The following is a 23,436-nucleotide window of genomic DNA, read 5'->3' as shown; positions in this document are numbered from 1 at the left end:
GTAAAATCAGGACAGTTCTGGAAAGCCTGGTTACAGTTGCCACAGGGGAATGAGGTTTAGAGCAAAAGCCCCATTGCAGTAGGAGCCACCCTAGGTTGCATAACACCCTGTTCTAGGGACATTTGGTTTTTTACTGAACTTGACTGTCAAGGTCCTGGTCAGCTGCATCACCTGACTGGGACTGTTTTAGTGAATGCCTAATGGTGCCCAACACTTGGCATGAGGGCCAGAAAAGGAGCCCAAAAGAAAGAAAGCTTTGAGTTTGCAAACCTTTCAGGGGTTAAAAATGCCCAAAGGTCCTAGAGTAGCTGGAAGAGGACAGGGGAGGGGCCTCTTGCAAGGATCAGAGAAGGAAGTGTGGTTCCTTGGAGCGGTGGGTCTACCAAACAGTTGCCCTGTTTACTTCTTCAGCCTGGCTGAATTTTGCACAAAATTCAGGCCCTTTCCTGGGCTTGCTTGGCTTTGCCTTTGGATTCACAGAGCTTGCCTTGCAATGGTACACAGCCCAGTTTAAGACCAGAAACTTAATCCTGACTTCCTCTCCCACCTTACATAAATGGTGATTTATGGCTTGAAGTTGCTGCCCAGTTCATGGCCTCTGAGCAGCTCTGCCTGCTGCCTTGCTGTGCACAATTAGGGACAGTAATGTAAAAGCTCTAATTCAAAACTTGACAGATTTCAAAATAATTTTAGTGTTCCAAGAGGAAAAATACTGGAGTTCAGCAACTCCAGCAGAAAACCCCAGTGTGCTCCTGAGGGAGGCAGATGGAGAAGCCCTGTGGAAGCGGGTGCTCTTAGAATGGAGACCTTTTATGCTGTCCAGACCCGATAGGTATTTTTCTGTTCATCTGCTTCCTCCTGGCTACCTTACTCCTGACACGGCAACCCAGTGTTTTGACGTCAAAACTTACCTCCAAAAAAAGGAGATTGAGCACCCCCAGCTGAAGCGGGCATTCCAGACCCTTAAGAAAGCAGGTCACTTTTCCAGATGCCATGGCTGGTAGTTCTGTAAGTCTAGTTCCTTCTTTAAAGCACCCCGCCTCCCCTTCATTTCTCATTCTCACTGAAGCATCTCTTTGTGAGACTCTTAAACCTTCCTTTTCTGGTCTACATGACACAGGGCAAAAGCGTTAGGACTTTCTGTCTGAAGTGCCACTTGAAATTCACAGGGCTTTGAATAAGCCCCAGATAAAGGGCTGCTCTGTAATCTCACTTAAAATGCCTGTTTGCAAGGGTCACCCTCCTACTCAACAACCTTCAATGACTCCCCACTGTCTGCACGGTAAGAGTCAAACTTCTGGGCCTTCTACACAGGGGTCTGGACTCCACTGCTGTCCTGCCCTAATTCACAGTCCTGACCCAGTGACCCACTCTGGGTGTTAGTCCAAACCACCAGTGGCAAGCATTCCTACCTCCCATGCTTCCCCGGAGGCCCAATATGCCTCCTTCTTCTCTTCCCCTTGGGTCAGCACTACTCCCCTTCCAGTTCTGTTCAAGTTCACTTCCTTAAGAATTTCCCTGCAACTTTAGTAACACCCACTGGGGCCTTGTGTTGAAGAAAACCTTGAATCCTGGTCTAGGGATTTTCAGCTTCTCTTTTGGGTTGTGGTTTTGCTCCTGCCCTTGTTCAGCTCCTTAAATGTGCCTGTAGTTGGGTAAAAGTCATCACTTTTGAACTAACTGGAAGACCTTGTTTTATTTTGTATATGTTTGTATCTCCAGACCTGGTGCTCTACTCATAGAAAGTTCCAGTAAACATTTGATGATCATACAAATGGAGTAGTTGTCAAATTCTGTCCGCTTGTGCCTAAGTGTACACGCAAACCAAGAACCGTGGTTCCTGATCTTATTTCTAAACATTGACCTAAACCTGCCTTCGCCTGCTTGCCAGCCTCTCTCCAGCTCCTCTTGGTTTGCACTTCGTTAATTTTTCTCCATTCCTAGCACCTTGTTCTCCTGGGTATCAGACTTCATCTGTCCAGCTGTGGCACTGGATCCTTGTTGTCCTGACTTGGCCTGGTTGACCTGCCTCACGATGGGCTTCTATGCTGTGGTGTCAGTCCTGAGGAGAGACGGTTTGTTGCCTTGGGTTGGTCTGGCCCTCTTTGGGGACCCGACAGTTAAAAGGAGTTAGGATCAGCTTTCTGGCAGGTCTTATGAGAAGAGCAAAGAGCTGCTTCCAGGCTGGCTGCAGGCTTGGGCTTTGCCCAATCAGGTTTGAAACTATAAAACTAGGCTAAACTATAAAACTGAATCTTGGGGAGATCTTGGCTAGCTCTTGACATTGGGCTTGATGAGGAGGATTCCACAGCCTCCACCCAGTTCTCAAGCGATTCATCACAACCTTGTTTTGTAAGCTACATTCTTTCTTTTTTAATCGAGATATAACCTGCATACCATATAAGGTACCCTGTAAGCTAGATTCTTTAAATTTTTTGCTCTTATTTAAAAATAAAATCGGGTAGGTTCTTTCTTCCTCAGTTTTGTCTTTTTTATTTGCAGCACTAATACATATAGTTTACAATTCAAAATTGTATATACAGTGCTATACAGTAGAAAGTAAGTCTCAGAAATAATCTCAATGTAGACAAGAGATTACTATATATGTATATATGTATGTAATTGTAATAGGATTAGAAAAACAAGTATCTGTCCCCGGCCACACGCATGCCGGGCGAGCGCGCTATCGCTTGAGCCACGTCCCCAGTCCTACAGTTTGACATTCTTTACCCATTCTTCCAGATGTAGTCCTAGCAGATAGAAGAAAACATACATACATAATAAACAAATGCTAACAAATGATACACTAAGGTATCTTGCAAGGTATAGATTGTTCTATATCAATACATTCAAAGCTGACTTATTTTTTTCCAATGGCTAAATTGTATTCCACTATATAAAAATGATATAATTTATTTTACTAGACACTTATTGAAGAACATTTGGTATGTTTCCAATTCTTTGCAACTACATATAATGTTGAAGTTAATATGTTGAATTCACTTTTTTTTTTTTTTGGTACTAGGGATTGAACTCAGGGACACTCAACCACTGAGCCACAATCCCAGCCCTATTTTGTATTTTATTTAGAGAAAGGGTCTCACCGAGTTGCTTAGTGTCTTGCCGTTGCTGACTTTTGAACTCATGATCCTCTTGCCTTAGCCTCCTGAGCCTCTGGGATTACAGGTGTGTGCCACCACCTCCAGCTTAAATTCACATTTTTTTTTAAAGAGAGAGAGAATTTTTTTAATATTTATTTTTTTAGTTTTCGGCGGAAACAACATCTTTGTATGTGGGGCTGAGGATCGAACCTGGGGCGGCATGCATGCCAGGCGAGTGTGCTACCGCTTGAGCCACATCCCCAGCCCCTAAATTCACTTTTTTTTAAAAAAATATTTATTTATTTATTGATCTTTATTTTATTTATTTATTTATATGTGGTGCTGAGAATTGAACCCAGTGCCTCACACATGCAAGGCAAGCACTCTACCACTGAGCCACAACCCTAGCCCTTGAATTCACTTTTTTTTTTAAAGAGAGAGTGAGAGAGAGAGAGAGAGAGAGAGAGAGAGAGAGAGAGAGAGAGAATTTTTAGTATTTATTTATTTATTTTTTAGTTCTCGGCGGACACAACATCTTTGTTGGTATGTGGTGCTGAGGATCGAACCCGGGCTGCACGCATGCCAGGCGAGCGCGCTACCGCTTGAGCCACATCCCCAGCCCTTGAATTCACTTTTAACTGAAAAAATTTTCATGACCATTATAGGGTGAAACTGGAATTTCCATAGAAAACTATTTCTGAGAAGTTATATATTATTAGTGAATTTAACAATTCAGTATTTTCCAGGACCTACAGTTTCACAAAATGATCAACTTTTAGTTTCCTTAGACATTACACAAATATTCAGAAAGGAAATACTTAGAAGAAAAAAATAAGGGCTGGGATTGTAGCTCAGTGATAGAGCGCTTGCCTAGTACATGTGAGGCCCTGGGTTCGATCCTCAGCATCACATAAAAATAAATAAATAAAATAAAGGTAGTGTGTCCGACTACAACTAAAAAATAAATATATATATTTTTTGAATTTTAATAATTATTTATTTTTTAGTTTTCGGCGGACACAACATCTTTGTTTGTATGTGGTGCTGAGGATCGAACCTGGGCCGCATACATGCAGGCGAGCGCGCTACCACTTGAGCCACATCCCCAGCCCCATTATTGCATTCTTAATTGATTTTTTTTTCATTTTTTTGCAGTGTTGGGGCTCAAACCTGGACTTCTATAAGTTGAACTTTGTAAAGTATTACTGAGCTCGAAACACACTAGCCTTAATCGATCTTAGTTGCTATCAACCTAATTAAGTCCCCAAAGTCTTCTAACCAGATTCATTTAAGTCTAATGTTAACAACAAGATCACTTAGTGTTTTCTAAGTGTGGATCATAGATTGTGCAATGCCAAGGAGATAAATTCTCCCATTTCCCATGAGACAAGGAGAAGGCCCAGGAATAGAGGTGGCACTCCTGGAATAGCAGGTAGTGTGGCCAGCTGTCCTTGCCAGGCCTTTATGCAATAGCCATGGAGCGCTCACCACTGAGCCTGGCACAATGAGGGGTGCAAAGGGATCCCACATGCTTCTTCCCCCACAAGGTATGCAGCCTAGTTTCTGACACAGGTCAGACCCAAAGGGAAGAGCTGACTAAGGGAGAATCTGTCACTGGGAAGATGGAATATGGTGGAGTCATCAGCACGTGAGGTGAAAACTGAAACTATAATCAAAATTAACCTTGAAAGTCCTTTAAGAAGACACTAGGTAGGCAGCAGCCATGCTGGCTCTTGATATTTGAGTTTATCTGAACATGTTCCTTTAGTCTTAGAAGTTGTAGTTTCGCCAGGTTCAGTGGTACACACCTGGAGTCCCAGCAACTGGGGAAACTGAGGCAGGAGCATTGCAAGTTCAAAGCCATCTTTAGCAATTTACTGTGGCCTTAGGTAACTTAGCGAGATCCTGTCTCAAAATAAAAAATAAAAAGGGCTAGGGATGTGGCTCAATGGTTAAACGCTCCGGGTTCAATCTCTGGTTAATAATAATAATAATAATAATAATAATAATAATAATAATATTGTTTCTAAGGTTGAGTACCAGAAGTGGGGGCCATGTAATATGAAATAGGCATGTGTTTAAATGCTACAGCCTCACTCAACACACAGAGATGTTTGTTCTGTGATATCCCCATGGCAGCAGACTCTGGGCTCTTAGCCCATGGGCTAACCCCTGATTGAAACAGCGGGTTTATGCGGCTTTTGCTTGTTCTGTTTTTTTCCTTCTTTCCCTCCCTCCCTTGCTTTCTCTTCTTTTCTTCTGCTGAGCTTGACTATTTGAATTTGTATCAGTTGAATGGACAGACTAAGAGAGTCCATTGTCAAGGGCCTCACGAGAAGATCATCAGACTGAAAGTTAGGAAATAACTATATGAGGTTAAGCAAGAAAAGCCCTTAGAATGGACGAGCAAGATGTAATAGAGGAGAGACTATGGAGTAGGTTTAAACCTTTGTTCACCCCAGATTGCAGATGAAAGCTCATGCTTGGGTTGCCCTGTGCTTGGTGTGGGGCTGGGAGAGGGTAGTGCCCATGTGTAGTGGGCACCTTGCTGTAAGGTCCTGACCCACCAAGTGCCCTCTCCGGTCTCCCTATTGCATTATGAGGGGTCTACCTGTGTGAATCTGTCTACTTCCTCTTCAGACATCCTAGGGCAACTCAGAAGCTAACAACTATGCTCTGGCCCCTTTTGCACTTGCACTAGAAATGATGGGAAGGTTCAGGTTTTCTTTCACCGTCTCTCCAGGGAAGCTGTGCTGACCCAGCAGATGGCTTTTAGGATCTGACTTCTGTAATTATGGACAAAAAGAAAACCGGCCCTAGCCATAGCAGGGCTAGCCTTGCCCCTCGTGCTTTACAGGGTGCTTTCCTTCATCTTTTTCATTCTTTCACACACTCATGTGACTTGCATTTATTGAGCTCCTACTGTGTGCTTGGCTCTGGGGATACAAAGATAAAGAAGATTCAGGCTCCCCCTTTCAGGTGCTCACAGTCTGAGGGGAACAAGCATGCACAAATGCCAAGAACATTAAATACCACAGAAATCAATGTGAAAGTGTTCAGGGATTTCCCGGACTCAGAAGAGGGGATTGGTTACTTCTTCCGGGGGTGGGAGGTAGGGGGGGCAGAATGTCAGGAAAGGCCTGGGACGGACTTGTGCCTTTCATATTGTCTGTGCTCAGTTACTTCTGTGGCATTAATGAACAAGAGGCTGCCCGAGGGGCCCAAGAAATGAGTATGCTCCCGCCAAGTGGCAAGGGGTGTCAGGGCATTCTAGGCACAGGGAGCAGCTCAGGCAAGTCCTGGAGGCTGCACACAACACAATCTGATTGGGAACTAACTGAATTGGAGGGTCATAAAGGAGCAAAGGCAGGAGGGGCAGGCAGGTCTCAGGCTGGCCATGCTTTTTGGCTAAGAGGTTTGGACCTTCTTCTGAATCAGTAGGGGCTGCTGAGGATGAGATGGAGTGTGTAGTGGCACCTTGCTCCAAAGCCCTGGCCCCTGTGTACCCTCTTCAGGCTCCCCCATTGCATTATAAGGGTGTGAATTATCTATGGACACCCAGAAGGTAGATCAGATTCTCATATTCATTTTCTCTCTCTCTCTCTCTCTCTCTCTCTCTCTCTCTCTCTCTCTCTCTCTCTCTCTCTCTCTCGTATTGAATACAGGAGCACTCTACTATTGAGCTACTAAGCTATTATCCCTGGCCCTTCTTTATTTTTGAGACAGAGTCTTGCTAAGTTGCCTAGGCTGGCCTCAAACTTGCCCTCCTCCTGCCACAGCCTCTCAGGTATGCTTCCCAGCTTGGTGTGCGCATTTTAGGTAGACCCTACTCACAGAGGAAAAGATGGAGGCTTAAGCACGGTGTTGTCCCAGAGGCCAGAGGAGCCAAGTCTTGTCCTTGGGCAAGACTCACAGAGCTATAGGGTATTTGTGGGGTACTCCCTTGGTTTTCAGGCTAGAGGTTGGAGTTTTGGCTTCTGGTTTTGTCTGTGGCTTCAGGTTGAAGGAAATGCTGAAGTGATCCAGCTCTTAGGTCTACAGATAGCAGGAGCTGAGTCTGGCAAACTTGAGAAGAAAAGGAATTTATTGGAAGGGTATATGGTGGCTCAATGAATGTTCTGGAAGGCTGTGAATAGCAAGTCTCAGAAATCAATCAGGACTTATGGGAAGTTGAGTGACCAGAGCCAAAGCCAGGATGGTGTAGACACTGGCTTGTGTTCACTGCTGTGAGCAGACTTGGAGGCTACCATTCCCTCCAGAATGTGTTCTGAACTCTACAGGACTTTTTGTGCCACTTACTCTAGGGGCAAAGCCCAGGTTGAACATCCAGTCAGCCCAGGTTCATATGCCTGTTTCTTGCTGTTGGTCCTGAAAAACAAGGCTCTGGAGACTGCAGCTTTCTCATTGGTAGGTGGAACTCTGCTTCCCATCAGGACTCAATGTCAGTTGCATGAAACCAGGACAAGGGTGCACATGCTAGGGGGATAAGTGTCTTCCATAGAATCTGAAGCCCATTCTAGACCTCAGACTGGAATGATTGGGCAGTGCTGGATGCAGAAGGAGAAGACAAGACGTTCCCCTTGGACCACTGAACACATCCATGTCATGTTAATCTTTTTGGACATCTTTCCAAATTCTTAGCTCTAGCTGAGCTTTAGGATTCTTATATGCTCTAGAGATCTGAACATCTCATTAACAATTGGGTTTCTCCTCTGGAATCTAAACTATTCTAGTGGAAAAGAATCATCCACATCTGGATCCTGCACATTGGATTCCACTTGGAAAACTTCACCACTGCATTCTGAGGACTTCTGTTTCTCTAACAGGATTCCTTTTCTGCTCCTCTTCCGGGGTTGGGCAAGACTCACAGAGCTATGGGGTATTTGTGGGGTACTACCTTGCTTTTCAGGCTAGAGGCTGGAGTTTTGGCTTCTGGTTTTGCCTGTGAAACAGTTGAGTTCCCTGGTGCTCAAGTTGTTCCCACAACAGCAGCAGGCACCTTTTTAGTTCTGAAGAATCAGTCTAGTTAAATGTTCTACCCAGTCTCCTGCTAGAGAGAGCCAAAGGAGCTCAGGCTTTGTGTGCCTGGGGATGTTGGCATCAACTTCACATCCTTGCCCAGTTTTCTCATGCAAAATCCAGGTGAGCTCCAGCCCCTTCCTTGTCCTAGATAGTCTAGTTATAGTTCTTTGAAACAAGGGCCACTTGATTGGAATTGTGGTCATTCAATTCCAATAACCTTAGACAAAGGAATCAATTTCCAAAAAAAAAAAAAAAAAGGGAAAAAGGAGGAGGAGGAGGAGGAGGAGGAGGAAAGGAAGGAAGGAAGGAAGGAAGGAAAATGTGGTGTTGAACTTACCAACTCTTGGCTGTGGTGACTGCAAGTGGGCCAAGACTTTTCCTCTGGTGCCTCCAAGTGGAAAGCCACTGTCGGCATGATGCTGAGTGTATCATAGGCTGGGTTCTTGCAGCCCCAGACTGGAAGTGTTCCTCATGTTGGTCAGAATGGCCCCCCGAAGGGGAGGGGACAGGACGTTCCTGGACAGTATTGACTCTGGCCTAATTTACACTGAACTTACCCATTTGTGTCAAGATAAAATGAAATTGTGGAGATAAAAGTGGGAATGAACTCTCAAAGAACCTGAGTTATTTTACCAAAACACAGCTTTAGTCATGTCACTTTTTTTGGGGAGTGGGGGGAGTCCGGGTCTTTGCTCTGTTGCTTGGGCTGGTCTAGAACTTTCAGGACTCAAGCCACCATCCTACCTCAGCCTCCCGAGTAGTGCTTGGGAGGTACAGGCACACCCCACTGTGCCCAGTTGATGTTACTCATTTTAACAACCTTTGAGAACTGTGAGAGAAACCCCGCCTTCCTCAGAATGGCACCCAAGGCCCTCATTCGAGCCTCAGCCCACCTTCCCAACTTCTCCTGCTCCCCTCTCCAAGCTAGTGCAGCCCCTTTATGTTCCATCCCACTCCTCGTTGCTCCTGGCTGTACTTTCACTCCTCTGGGTTTTGCTTTCTGTTGGCTCTGCATGGCATGCCCTCCCAGCCCTTTTCCTCTTGGCAGATGCCCACAGGGTCCACCAGAAGTCACCTGCTTCCAGGGTACCTTCCTGAGCTAACCACCTTGGTGTTTGTGCCACTGAACTTACCTACTGTAGAGTACTAGAGGCAGCTGCAGGTGTGTCTGGTTCTTCATCTGCCTATTAGATTGCCTGGCACCTCATAGTGTCTCGTAGTAGGGCCTGGGAGGGATGGGGGGGGTGTAGTGGACCTGTGCTCAGGTGAGCAGGTGTGCTTGGTGAGCAGGTTATCCACATGATCACCCCCAGCTTTCCCTTTAGCATGGTGCAGCTGCCACGTTGGTTGCTCTATGTCTTCCTTGAGGCTACCAACAAGATCTTGGTGAAGATGGGAAGGGGCTTTGGGGACCCAAAGCCTGGCAACTGGCCTTGCTCACTCTGAGAACTCTGACAGGACATTCTGAGAAGGGACCTGTGTTGAGGGGCTGGTTTAAAGGTGGCAAAGACTTTCCTTCACCTCAAAGAAGGATGGATACATCTGCCCTCAGAGGACACCTCGGTTTCTATGCCCAGCACTCTCTACTGGCTTTCTGCAGAGAACAAGTCAGCCGACCATGGGAGGAGAGACTGGTGCTCTTTCAAATGAAAGCCCTGTTCAGCAGGTCACGAGGCTGTCAAACGGGCTGTGGCTCTTCCTGTTGCAGGGTGAAGAGGAACAGATTTTTCTGACAATGACTTCAGGGTACAGCAGGAACCCCAAAGCAGGAATATGGGGTCTCAGTTTGTCTATGAAATGGGGGTGGGGTAGATGACATGAGTCCTTTTCCATTTGGAAATTCTGCAAGCCTGTAAACAGAGCCTGGCAGGAGGTGTCTCTGTGGTGCCTCATTAGTAGGACCTGTAATTCTTGCAGAAGCAGTTCTTGTCATTGAATAGTTATCTTGGGGTCTGTATGCCACTTAGAGAATGCTGTGGGGAACAGCTTTCCCACCATGGCTGATGAACTGGACTATCTTTCTAGAAAGACTTTTCTTTGGCACACCTATATTCCCAGCTACTTGGGAAGCTCAGGCAGGAGAATTGCAAGTTCAAAGCTAACCTGGGAAACTTAGTGACAGGAGAAGTAACTCAGTTACAGAGTACGGAGTTTCTTTTAGGAGCCCATCAATGTATATCTTTGTCCTTTAAAAAAAAAAATTAAAATTTGTTTAATTAGTTACACATGATAGTAGAATGCATTTTGACACATCACTCATAAATGGAGTATAACTTCTCATTCTTCTGGTTGTGCATGATGTAGAGTGATACAGGTCATGTAATCATATATGCATTTAGGGTAATAATGTCCAATTCCATTCTCCTATCATTCCTACCCCTATACCCCCTCCCCTCTGATATCTTTGTTCTTGGCCCCTGGAAGATGAGCTCAGGGGGAGTCTGTGTGGTGGGAGGGGTGAGTTCAATGTTCAGGGAGGTGTTGGCTCATTTTGGGAGGGACAGTGTATGGAATCTGCCTTCATCTTTGTCTCCCTGAGGCCTGCTTTCTCTTCCCTTTCCCCTCCCTACACTTCTCAGCCCTCTACCTTCCTATTCACATTTTTCTGTCCTCCTGCTTCATCTCTCTCCACAGCAAATCAATTGTGCTGCCTCTAGGATCCATTCAATCATAAGATGTTACTCCAGATGCCCATCACACTGGGGAGTTGGGAAAAGTACATTTTAAGAGGACACCTGTGTGTGAGACCCTGGGTTTGATCCCCAGCCCTGAAAATAAAAAAGTAGACCTTGATTGGTGGGATTGAGAGGTGGCGCCAGGAAAACTACTTTAGAAAATAGACAATCCAGGTAATTCACACAGAACAACATATATTTTAAAATGTAAGAAAATATTAATTTACTTACTAGTATTACTCTTGGGAATTAATTTTAAGGAAATAATTCTAAAAAGGAATAGAGCTATAAGCCTAGAGGTATTTATGTCATCATGTTAAACGCAAAATAGCAAACAAAACAAAACAAAACCAGCTCCAAACTGTTAACAGCCTCGATGTTCAGTGTGGCTGTGGAATTCATGATACTTTAAGGCCGAGGTATATTGTGCTGATGTTACATTAATGATGTGAATTCATGGGAAAAATTTGAATTTTGGTGAAAATAAGTAAAACACAAAATTGCCTATGTATACATTGGATGAGTGCATACATACTGGGTACATGGGCAGTATTAAATTAACATAATGTAAATATTGGTTTTAGGTGAATAAGTTATTGCATGTTTGAAATTACTTCATATATAATATATTATAATATATATTATAATATATATGTAATCCATACTTTTTCTTTTTTAAAGACAAAGCCTTAACATCACAGTCTTTGGATCTGGGTGGGAAGGAGGCCCAGGGAGGGACCCCAAGCCTCCCATCTGTTAGCACCAGGAAGCTGGAGCTGCTCTGTCTTATCAGCCAGCCTTGCTGCATGCAGGGGCTGGAGGATTCAGATTGGCCTGGCTGCACAGGCTGGCCAACCATATAACCTCGGGGTTCACCGCATGGACTCTGCCTCCTACGCAGGGGCTGGCAACCCCAGGTGGCCTCAGAGCCCCAGAAGATTGTTCACACCTGGGTTTCCAGGGAACCAGCTGGGTGAGCATGTAACCCTTGAGGCTCTGAGCCACCCACTCACTGTGGCCCTAGCCACAGCGGGAGGGAGCTGATTCTCTCTTCTGCAGTTCCCAACAGGCAGCAGGAGGGTGTGTGTGCTTTGCAAGCTGACCTCCTGCAGCCAGCCTCACCCAGGTGGGGCCCCAGTGAGGTAGTGTCTTGGGTGTTTCCATTCTTGCACACATTTCAATATTGAGTTGCTCTTCAGTGCGAGCCTCTTGAAGTCCCACATTCATCCCACCCACCTCTGGCTTAACAGGCAGGGCCTCTGACTCCCAATCTTACCATGAGCTCTTCTGGGACATGCAGCTGCAAATGGCCCTGAGGCTATGCAGCCAGTCTTCTTCTGACCTATCAGCTGTGGTATCTCTAAACTTCAGGTGCCTAGTGAATGGTCTTCTCACTCACCACTCCCCCTTGTGTTGGCCTCTTGTGCACAGCCTTTGCTTCAGAATAGGGAAATTTCTTGGCTTATGAAGTCTTGCTCAGCCTTTCCCTGAGTCCAGCCTGGGAGTGTGACCAGGACAGGAAATGGAGATTCCTTGGTGTTGTTTGGAGTCCTGAGGTGGTTGGGGATTGGACAGCCCTGGGCATAATTTGAGTGGGCAGGTTGGAGCTTGCTAGAACAGAGGCCACTACAACAGAATGCATGTGAAGGGAACTAGGCCCAACTGGGGCCCTGGTTACCTCTAAAACATTATCTGCTAAAACCAAATTCTAGGACTGTAAAGATTCGGAGTTTTTTTCATTTTGTGATCAGACCGAAATAGAACCTGTGGCTGGAGGTTTGTCAGGGTCAGAGAGGAACTGGAAAGAGCAGGGGCTTAGGGCTGGCTAGGATGCTCGTGAAGGGTACCCAGACCTGTTTCACATTTTCTAGGACAAGTAGTGCTTGTGTGTGTGTTTGGCGTAGGAGAGGCAGTGATCCATAGGCTTCCCTAATATGTCACGTTCAGTCCTAGATATCCTGGCCCCAGTCTCATCCTCCAGTGCATCTAGCTCAGTACCCATCATTGCTGATGGCTGGAAATATTAACTGCCACAGAATCTAAGTAACAGGGTGTCTTCCTGAGTTTAGGGCCCAGTTTGTCTCAGTTCCCTAATTTAGAGACCACGTGTGTGCCCTAGGGTTGTCAGCAGCTCAATTTCTTTTTTGAAGCTTAAAACACATTTCCATAGAAACAATGCTATAAATGGTGGTTGGGTTCCTAGGCTAGCCCACAAAGAGCCCTGGTACCACCTCAGAAGCTGCTGAAATATGATATTAGTAAAATTGAGAGCGCAAAGGCAGCAGTAAGAGTTAGCACCAGGATGTTAGAGGTTAAATGGTGTGGGTTTATTTGGGTAACTTTGTTTTCTTCTGTGAGAGGTGTCTTTCAAAGTTCTAGAGGCCTTTCTCCTGTCTAGTCATAACCCATCCTCTTCCAATTTGCATTCCTTCCCCTGTCCTCATCATGGGGCCAAGGGCCTGGGTCTTCCTGCCCCTGGGACTGTGCCCTGAGCTATTTTTATGACGGTGAAGTCCTTTTCAGTGGCCCTTGTCATGATCATGATAATCATGGTTATCCTAGTCCTTATTGTTATTTAAACTATCTTTATCAACTTAACAGAATAAACATTGCACTCTAACAATTTATACTGCTTAGAATTCTCTTCTGATTGCTTCTAAAGGTCCCTGTGAAAGTGTTAACATAAAACTTTGTAAGTCCCCCTCAACATATTTCTTTGTGCTGATTTTGTCACTTCACATGATTTCATCAAGTAGTTTCTTTGGATTGGTCCATTTATTGAGCTCATTCATATTTTGCTCCATTACCCTATCATACATACAAGAATCTGCAGGGATTTCATTTTTTGTTTTTTGGTTCTATATACAGGCACTACTCTTGTGGTGGTATTTTAGATTATTTTCACTGTAATTACGTGGTCAGAGCCTTAGACTGTGGCAACACAATGCCAAATCACATTCTAGAAAGATTTAAACAGTTTATGGTAGCACAGTAACGTATGTGCAGCTGTTCCCCCATAACCTTGCCAACGGCTGCATTCTTGTCTTATTTATTTACTTATTTTCACGTTGACTGGGGCCATAATGGGACCTTAATGGTGTTCTAATTTGCATATCCTAAATTGCTGCTGAGACTGTACATTTTTCCTCTTGATGATTTGCTGTTTGTGTTTCCTCATGTGTCAAACCCTGCTCATCTCCTGCAACTGGGGAGCCTCCTTTTTACATTTATCTCTGTGAACCACTTTCCTGCTGGGAAACAGAATCCTTCCTCCTTTCCTCCCTCTCTGCTGCCAGTCTGCGCCACCCCCATCCCCACCCCCCTTCTCTGGTTCACCACCCCAGCAACTCTAGCCCTCAGCCCTCTGACTACTAGGGGTATGAGTGACAGATACTAGGGATCCCTGGAATGGGAGCTGAAGGGTAGGCGGTTGAAGGGAGGCAGGAGGCTTGTCTGTATGGTTCTTGGGGTGTGTGTGTGTGTGTGTCATAAAGTGATCTCCTTGGAGGGAGCTGCTCTGAGAGAGTCTGGGGAAGACCTGCAGGCTGCTAGAGCTGGAGAGAGCACTGGAGTTCATCTAGTCTAGGGGGCTTGCACAAGTGTGATGATAAATGACAGTGACCCATGGCCTAGGAAGGGGTGGGACCAACAGAAAACTGGAATGTATGAGTTGCAGCCAAGCACCATTCCTCTTGCAGAAGGAAGGCTCACTGTGGCCTGTGTTCTATTTTTTTTTTCATGATGAACCAGAAATTCTGAGTTTTAAAATGTTTAAAAAGTTTAAGTCTTCTGATTAAAAAAAAAAGTTGGTAATAAATTCAATCAAAATAAAACATAATATATGGGTGGAAAAAATACACCCATGAGGGAAAATGGCTTGTCAGGCTGCAGTCTATGACCCCTCATTTTATTTAACTTCCTTATTGGGGAAACAGGCCCAGAGAGATATTCTCTGTCATATCGTAGAGAGAGAGAATCAGGGTCCAAGGGTTGATTTCCATCTGTATGACCTTGGGAGAGCCATTTAACCTTTTTGAACCTCAGCTTCCTTATCTATAAAATGGGGATAATGGCTTCCTCCCAGGGTGCTGAGTGGATCCAGTGGGCCTGCATTGTGTCAAGCGTGTAGCAGAAGCTTGACAGAAGTTACATAGGTCCTATGTAGGGTCATCCAGAAAATTAGAGGAAGAACCAGGTTTAGAACTTTGCTCACATGATTCTCAATCCAGAGGTTATTCTACATAGACCTGCTTTCATGGGCATTTCTAGAGGTCATTTTGTGAAAATTTCAGGGCTACTAAGCTCAGATACAGCTCTGAGGACTTGGCACTGTAGGCCACAGAACCAGGAGACCAAGTGTCAGTTGTAATAAGAATAATAACACCATACACCATTGAACCCAAGAAGCCATTGATTATAATATGCACCATTATTTTATGTACTGCTAAGAAAGAGAAAATTTTGCTAATTAAGCCATACATGCAAGCTGGGTGTGGTGGCACACTCCTGTAGTCCTAGCTATTTGGGAGGCTGAGGCAGGAGGATCACTTGAACCCAGAACTTCAAAGTCAAGCTGAGCATCATAGTGAGACCCCATCTCTCTCTCTCTCCTCTCTCTCTCTCTGTCTCACACACACACAACACTCTCTCTCTCTCTCTCTCTCTCTCTCTCACACACACACACCAAAAAAAAAAAAAAAGAAAGAAAAAATCATATGCTGTCAATTTGAAGAAGCATCCTGATTTCTGAGATATTAGAGTGGGAAAATACCTTTTTGAATCAATGAAATAGAATAGGAATAAAAGTAATAATGATATGTTATATTTTATTATTTAAAATTTTCATATATACTGTTTCATTCATGCATTTATCACAAGCATCACCACAGATAGCAAGGGGAGGAAGATCTAGGCTGTGCCCTTGAGGACCTCTGATCCTGGACCATAGGGCGCTCACCCCCAAGATGGTACAGGAAGCAGAGCAGAATAATATGTAGGCAATGGAGTAAAGATAACCAGGATGCCATGGGAGTTTAGGGGAGAGAGTGACTCTTCTGATCCTTAGGAGCAGAGGCCAAGAAGGTGTTTGGATTCCAGGGTTTATTTAGGAAGAGCCCTCAGTAGGAAGAAGGCAGTGTAGACAGGAAGAGCAGTTAAGCAAGGAAGGATGTGTTGCTGGAGCTCACAGGGAGTCCCACAGCAGGAACTACCCAGCACAGAATTGGTCCCACCAGAGGCTTCTTTGGAGGACAACTGTGTGCTCACAGTTGCTGGGGGATGAGACATCAGCCTGATAAAGGGGATCCGGGAGAGCTCCAACAGGATATACTCCAGCAGTCTTCCTCCGCTTGGAGTCAAGGAAGGATTCCTGGAAGAACTGCTGTGACGCGCCAGTCTGCTCCGAGACCTGGGTGTGGGTTTAACTGCAGGTCAAGGAAGAGGGAGGCGGAGTATGAGTGTGAGGAGTAAGAAAGCGAGAAAGCAAGTGTCTTGGGGAACTTCAGGTTCTTTGGCAGTGGTCAGGATGGGGCTGGGGCAGAGCTGGGTGTTGTGTTAACAGTCTGGCTACAGACCCAGCTTTACGCAGGAGCTAAGGGGAAGAGGAGCACTCTGAGGGCAGTCTGGATGTAAATAAGACTAGAAGCAAGGAGATCAGTTAGGAGATGGGGAAAAAAAATTATAGTCAACACCTATCAAAGATTTAATGTGTACCAGACACTTGTAAGTTCTTACCATCTTCATTTTGCAGATGTGAAAACTAAGTGATTAAGTACCTTGCTTCAAGTCACGAGGTTAGTATGAGCCAAATTCAGGTCTTAACCTATGCTTTTAACCTGCACGCTCCCTTGAAGATGAATTTTAGATTCTAGTCTACCACTTATCAGTATTTTTTTTTTAATTTAAAAATGATGCTTTAGGACTGGGGTTGTGGCTCAGCAGGAGGTAGAGCACTTGCCTAGCACGTGTGAGGCCCTGGGTTTGATCCTCAGCACCACATATAAATAAATAACATAAACATATTGTGTCCAACTACAACTAAAAGATAAATACTTTTAAAAAAAACTTTTAAAAATAATACTTGAAAGCATGCCCCATGGCACTCATTTTATCTCTGGGGATCCCATTTCTCCTGGACCACTGCCACAAAATAGGGAAGCCAGGCACCAGAGGACAGTCAGTGAGGGTCCAGGGCTCCTTCTGCAGGGAATGTGGGACTGTGCTGAAGTCAAGGCTCAGGGAAGCTGGCAGCTCTCCCTCTGTGAAGAAGAGTGTTTCTGTTCGGTGCCCTCCCTGGCAGTCACACCTGTTTTGTCCTTCTCCCTACACCAAGCCAGACGTCTCTCCCAGAGTGACAGCAGCAACTGGGAACATCTACAGAAGTTCCCTCTCAGGGCTGACAAAGGCACTCAGAACCTGGCCCAGGCCTGTAGGGGAAGGAGGCCAGGGAGGGGCAGGTGGGAGGGTCGAGAGATGCAGACAGCTGTGGGCTGGTGTGGCAGGCATGGCCCTGCCCCAGAACAGGTGAAGTAAGTGTGAGCTGAGAGGGGGTCCTCTGGGGTTTCAAGGGTATTAGAGAGTACAGTGACATCTCAATATACAGTGGCTTAACTTAGTGCCTGGGGTGGTTTTGAGCTCTCTGCTTCCCTCAAAGGACCAGGTAAGAAGGGTGAGGAGGTGCTGGGGTTGTATCTCAGTGGTAGAGCATTAGCATGCAGCAGGCGCTGGGTTCGATCCCTAGCACCACCTAAAAATAAATAAATAAAAGAAAGGTATTGTGTGTATCTACAGCTAAAAAAAATATTTTTTAAAAAAAGAAAGAAGGGGTGAGGGGAAGGTACAGCCGTCAGAGTGGTGACAGCACTGTGGGAAAGAGTGGTGGAAAGGACACGAAGGGTGGCCTTGGAGGAATACCTCAAACGGGACACTGAATAAATGCTGGAAAACGTTTCCCTGGGCAGATCCCAACAGAGGTTCCTAACAGAGGTATCACTCAGTGGGGTCTTTTCAGGAGGAAAAAAAAATCTTGCCTGGAAAGGGAGAAGCTTTTTTGGGAGAAGGAACTTTAGGGTAAAATAGTTAAGAATAACAGGTATAAGCCCTTATGCTTACATAGCATGCTGCAGTTGTAAAACACTCTTTTGTCCAGTTGATCCTTTCAGGCCCCTTGAACTTGGGCACTCTTTCCTTGTTCATGCAACCAACATGGCACATCTATTGGGAGCCAAAAAAAAAAGTGAAGCTCAGAGAAGGTTTAGCGGCAACTTTCCTAAGATCATGCAATAGGTTTATTTTAGTTAGACAAGACCCAACCTCAGTCCTGGTTCCTTATTATTTTTACAACTTTCTCTTTCTTCGGTTATAACCGTAGGCAATGACGTCCTGGAGGTAGGACCTTTATTCTGCAAAGGGAATTGACAGTAGGAACACAATATGAAACCTGGCATTTTGTGATGCCCTCAACAGTATTTGTTCCCCTGATTCCTCACACTCTAAAGTTTAAGCACTTACCACACTACATGTGGTGGCCTAGATGGAAAGATCCTAGCAGAGAAGGGACAGTGGAAAAAGGCATGCAGGCCTGGGGCAGGTCAGGGTGGTGTTGAGATCCTGGCTTCCTTGGAAGCTTTTATTTTTCAACAGCTTTATTGAGATATAATTGATATACCATAAAATTTACCTTTGGAAGATTTTAATGGTCTGGACATAGGGGAGGACTATGCAGCGCAGTGCTGGGCCACTCCAAACAGAATCCAGAGCAGAGAGCCAATGCGATGCTAGGAAGCCTCTGAAATAAAACTCTACCCTCACTGGAACCTGGAGTTTGAAAACTTGTCCAAGGTCCTTTGCTTCCTGGAGTGTTTCTTTCTCAACAATTACCTCCCAGGAACTGGAGCTCAGTACTCCTCTCTTTCCCGTGCTGTGTGAAGAAGGGGTGCTGTGTGAAGAAGGGGGACGGTAGGGAAAATATCACTCTATGGGTAAAGTCTAAAGAAGACCTCCCCACCCCCAACCTCAAAAGGTCACCTTCTTAGTTGTCCCAGAGGCTTGAAGGAGGTGCTAGGGCTTTTAAAACCAAAACTTTCACTTCACATGTCAGTGATTCTGCATTGTCATATCTGCAGCAAGACTGACCTGCAGGTCTTTCCCGGAAAGGCCGCAGCTTTCTTTGCACACCCTCTTCTGCCTTCTGTGGCTATAGACTTCTCCTCCTGCCAAGCAGGGAATAGTCTCTGAGTCCTCCTTTCCTGAGCATCCATGTGCCCCCTTTCCTCTCTCTGAGATGGCCCAAATTTGGAAGTTTAGTCTGAACGAAAGGTTGTGCTGCGCCAAGATGAGCAGGGTTCCTTCAGGGTAACTGACTTTTCAGTATCTCTTGCGTCCACTCCCCATGCTGTTCCTGGATCAGGCAGCCCAGTGTGGGACAGGGAGGAAGTCCTTGCAGGACAGAGCTGGGGAGTGTCCTTTGGAGTGGCTCCCACTTCTTTCCTGGAGGCTGGGCCCTGGCGCATCATGGAGGCTCTTCTAAGAATGTGCTCCCAGCTGGGTTTTCTTGTTAGTTGGGAATGTCCCTGGGCTGGTCTACGCTTGCGCTCTGGGGCTTCCTCTGGGCTGGCCCCAAGCCAGTTGCAGGGGTGGGCCCTCAGGGGAGGTCAGGATGGCTGCAGTTCTGCAGAAGAACCTGGCAGCAGCGGGCATTGGAGGCCAAGAGGTTTGGCTTTTGTTTCCTTCACTTGGATGAGTTGCCAGTGGGAGGGAAGAAACTGGCAAATAGAAAGAGCAAAAAGGCTTTTTACACTGAGTTTCTGAGAGTCTATCCTCTACTAGGGGTAAGGCCAGGCTACATGCCTGAGCACCTTAGTCCCTTGATTGTTTGCTATCTTACTCTGTGGGAGATTGGAAGAAGAGCAGAGAAGTGACAGATAACTGGCTTGCCTTGTGACCTCGTGCAATGCACATAACCTTTCTGAACCTGAGTCCTCATGCACAGAATAAGAGGGATACAGCTCTCTCACACACAGCCTTGTTCAGTAGGCTGTATGGGAAATGCTGTGAGACTTGTCAGGAGCAATACAGTCATCTTGGATGCTAAATCTGGGAGCTTGGGCTTTTTTCTGTAGAAGGTGGTTTCCCTGGCTCCTCCATTCACTTTTTACAAATGTAGAAAGATGGATCTTAAATTTGATGGCATTTTAAGAGGTCATCGGATCTAGTCCCTTGGCATAATTACTGGTATTTTGTAGATAAGATTATTTTAAGTGGTCATTACTTTGACATATCTGTCATAATATGGGACAAATAAGCCCTTTTCCTCTGAGTGAGGTGTGACTTCCTGGTGCATAACAGGTAAGCCAGCCAGCAAAGCTGTAGAAGAGGAGGGAGAGACCTAGGAGACTTAGGAGCTAAGTGTAGTTTTGCAGGGTTTCTAAGTAGAAGGTCCTCATGTTGGCATCCACTCCTTAGGAGGGGTGGGAGGTATGGGAGTGTGGGGGATGGGGAGTGTGAAAGTCCTGTAGGCTCAGGGCGTATGAGAGAATCATATTCTGCTCTTCTAAGAAGACAAGGGATGCATCAGACTCTTAGGATGGGCCACAGGGAAAAGTAACTACCAAAACAGTATATTCATTCTTCGATGGTTTTTCCTTCAAAGGAAATTCTCTTTTTGACTCATCTCCTTAAAAGAATAACAAAACACCAAAATCATGGAAGGAAAAACAGAGCACTTTCCCCTGAGTTTCCTCTGGCCCTGCAAGACCTCCTGCTCGGTTGCAGTTGTTTCCCATCTTCCCTCCAGTCAGGCAAACAAGCAACAGGACTTGGACCAGAAAATTTTATCAGGGGGATATTTAGAGAAGGCAGGGAGAAATGTGCGCCTGGAGAGAAAAGTTTCCCAACCTGGCCTAGAATTCAACCCAGGAGCTTTTCATCACCTAAGTAATGGCCTTGTGGGTCCTTCGTGGGGCCTATTTCTCCATAACCCTGATACCATTGGGAGGCTGGTGGATGCCGGTGGGCCAGAAAGTGACACTCAGGGAGGCTGTTAATGAAGTGTCTTGGAGAGGACTGTGCACCATTTACCGTATCCAAAGCCAGAGTTTTCTTTTGTGGAAGAAAGCGACTTGTGCCCTCCCCAACATCACACACAGTTTCCTGGCAGGCTTGATGGGTTTCCAAACATTTCGTCACCGTCTCTTCCTGACCTTGGTGTGCAAGGAACGAGCCGCGTGGCCTGTTAGTTCCAGCTAAGCCATCGGGGGCGCCGGCCTGAGATGGGGGAGGGTGGCGACCGACTCCGGAGTGGAGGTGAGGTCTGCTGGAAATCCCCAGCCCGGGCAGCCGCCGGAGGTTTAAAGACGCCTTCCTCGGCCTTATTTGGTCGCAGGAAGTGGGCGGCGCTGGGCCTGCTGGCGGAGAGGCTGCCCGGAGACAGTTGTGCTGATGAAGTGGTAGAGCTGGTTCCTGCTCGCCGCGGTGCGGCGCGCGCCGGCCGGCCGCTGGGCGCTCAGCGCTCCCAGCCTCGAGTTGTGCAATCCTTTGTAGCACGCCAGAGTCCTCCTTCGCTGTTGCCTCTCGCCCTCTCTCTCTCTCTCTCTTTTTTTCAAGCTGTGAGCTCAACCGATGAGTCAGAGCCGTGCAATCCTGACACTGCATCGCAGGACTGGGGGTGACACAGAGGGAGGGAAGAGCGCTCGCGAGGTGGACAGTACCGGCGCGGGGCGCGCCGAGGTTCCTGCGCCGCAAGCGGGGGGTGACAGCCCACGCGTCCCGCCCGGGCCCTGCCAGCAAACTTCCCAGCTTTGGGAGGCGCTGGCTGGTGGAAGACCTGCGAATACCGCGGGGAGGCGACGGCGCCTGTTTGTTTTTAAAATCGGAGAGTGCGTGCAAGCGGCCGGAGTCCAGGAGGCGACCGAAGGCTGCGGCCCGCGGCGGAAGGGGGACAGCAGAGGCCCGAGCTCAGGCAGGAGCGGGGTAAGTGGGCTACACAGCAGGCGGCCGAGGCCTGCACGCGGCGGGGGCAGCTAGGAGACCCTGGCGGCGCGCAAACGGTGGCTACTCGCTCCACGGGCTGCAGCTCTGCAGGCGCGGCCCGGAGCCCGGGTGCGGGGACACCGGGGCCGCCACGCGCCAACTTCTAAGGCCTGGGCGGCGGTGGGAGCTGGTGCGTGTGAACGCGCGTGGGCTGCCCGCAGTCCACTCCCGCGCGGCCCTCACCCTGCGCCCGCAGCTGCGTGTGCAGCGCAACCCCACGGTGTTTGTGCAGCTACGCAGCTCGCGCGCGGCCCCCGCCCACCCGGGCGCGGCCCCGGCAGGAAAACCCTCCAAGCCTCCCAGCCCGCGGCGGCCGCGGCGGCGGCTCAGGAACACGACTGCTCCTCCTCTGCCCGTGCGAAACGTGGTGTCCTTAGGGACCTGCTGGCGTGACGGAGCTCAGGCCCCGGAGGCGCGGCGAGGGGCTGGCGAGCTGCGGAAACTTGGCGCTGAAGCCCTTTTCCTTTCCAGCATGCTCGGGAAAGTGGGCTGGGGCACTGTGTCGGCGCCGGGACTCTGGGGGGCAGAGGTGCACGGGAGGAAGGGAACTGGAGCAAGTGTACTAGAGGCCTAGACTGGAGCGTTGAGCGCGGGCGGGCAGGCGGGCGAGCGCAGAGCCGCCTCACCCCGCGCACCCTGGCGCTGCTGGCGCACCTCAGACCTGTCATCTGCCTTGCCCGCCCCCGCACGCCCGCGCCGCAGCGGCCCTCGGAGCCCGCGCGGCGCCTGCCCAGGTGCTGTGATGCGGGGTGGTAGTCGGGAACGCCGGAGCCCAGGTTCTTTTGGGCCCTGCATACGGCTGGCTCCGTGGAGTTAATCACCTCACCACCACCACCAAAAAAAAAAAAAAGAGAGAGAGAGAGAGAGAGAGAGAGAGAGAGAGAGAGAGAGAGAGAGAGAGAACATTCACAGAGGAGCATGAGCACCAGCTTGCTCCTCCTGGGCCCCCACCCACTCTGGGTAAAGGCTGACTGGAGGCTGAGGAGCCTGGTGCACCCTAGAGCTTTCAAGCCTCAGCCCCAAGCAGACCTGAAGGAGGTGCTTGCCACCCAAAGGGGAGGCCACTGAGCGTACCTGCTCATCCTCTAGCTGCTGGAAGGATGAAAGGGGAAGTTACTTGCCCCATTTAAAACTCTGTTGGCCACAACTTCGGTGGCTACTTCCTGCCTCTACCATCCTGTGTTGGACGCCAGCATGTGGAGCTCACTGGAGAGTGGGAGAGTGCTGGCTGGTCCTGGCTGGCCATGGAAGCTGCTGTGGCACGTGTGTGCCCCATCCCTGTTGGCAGCTGTGGCTGGGGAGGGGAGAGGGTGTCTGGCTTCCTCCAGCAGAGGGAGCCTACCTAGCCTGGAGGTATTATCTACCTTCAGAACTGAGGGAGGTCTTGGTGAAGGTGGAAGAATTTACAGCTCTAAGAAGCCACTTGTACCTTGGGATCCTGGATTGAGGGGAGAGACCACAGATCTTCCTCAGGAGGCTGCCCGGGAAGGTGTGCTGCTTGCCCCTTTAGAATCAGAGAAATGCACCCTTCCCACAGGTGTTAGATGGCTTCAGAACCAAAGGGAGGGGATGAACTTTCCCAGGTTGAGAATATATGGGTCCTCTTTTTC

The 23,436-nt window shown here is 47.6% G+C and overlaps 1 protein-coding gene and 1 long non-coding RNA gene across 8 annotated transcripts in view; one reads left to right on the top strand and one right to left on the bottom strand.

Moving 5' to 3' along the window:
• Mideas (mitotic deacetylase associated SANT domain protein) overlaps positions 1–23,436 on the top strand; it is a 63,565-nt gene that overhangs the window by 2,478 nt on the left and 37,651 nt on the right. The window contains exon 1 of one of the 5 annotated variants that reach the window (XM_078050504.1): positions 21,077–21,100. The exons of 3 other annotated variants lie outside the window; for them this stretch is intronic. The gene's annotated coding sequence lies outside the window, so the exon portion shown is untranslated. Of the gene's footprint in view, positions 1–21,076; positions 21,101–21,627; positions 21,767–23,436 lie in introns of those variants that run through there. One more of the 5 variants, XM_005321215.4, reaches the window with a different exon arrangement.
• On the bottom strand, positions 15,605–21,139 carry LOC120886203 (uncharacterized). Of its 3 annotated transcripts, none has more exons than XR_013439123.1 (3): positions 18,110–21,139; positions 17,909–18,010; positions 15,605–16,221 (listed from the first exon to the last, which is right to left on the bottom strand). It is a non-coding gene; the product is annotated as an uncharacterized LOC120886203 (long non-coding RNA). The 3 variants fall into 3 exon arrangements; XR_013439124.1 differs by having other exon boundaries at positions 17,909–18,734; positions 18,932–21,139; XR_013439122.1 differs by having other exon boundaries at positions 17,909–21,139.

The sequence above is a fragment of the Ictidomys tridecemlineatus genome, chromosome 5 (genome assembly GCF_052094955.1).
Source record: "Ictidomys tridecemlineatus isolate mIctTri1 chromosome 5, mIctTri1.hap1, whole genome shotgun sequence".
Lineage (NCBI taxonomy): Eukaryota > Metazoa > Chordata > Mammalia > Rodentia > Sciuridae > Ictidomys > Ictidomys tridecemlineatus.
This window is presented reverse-complemented; position numbering and strand designations above follow the sequence as displayed.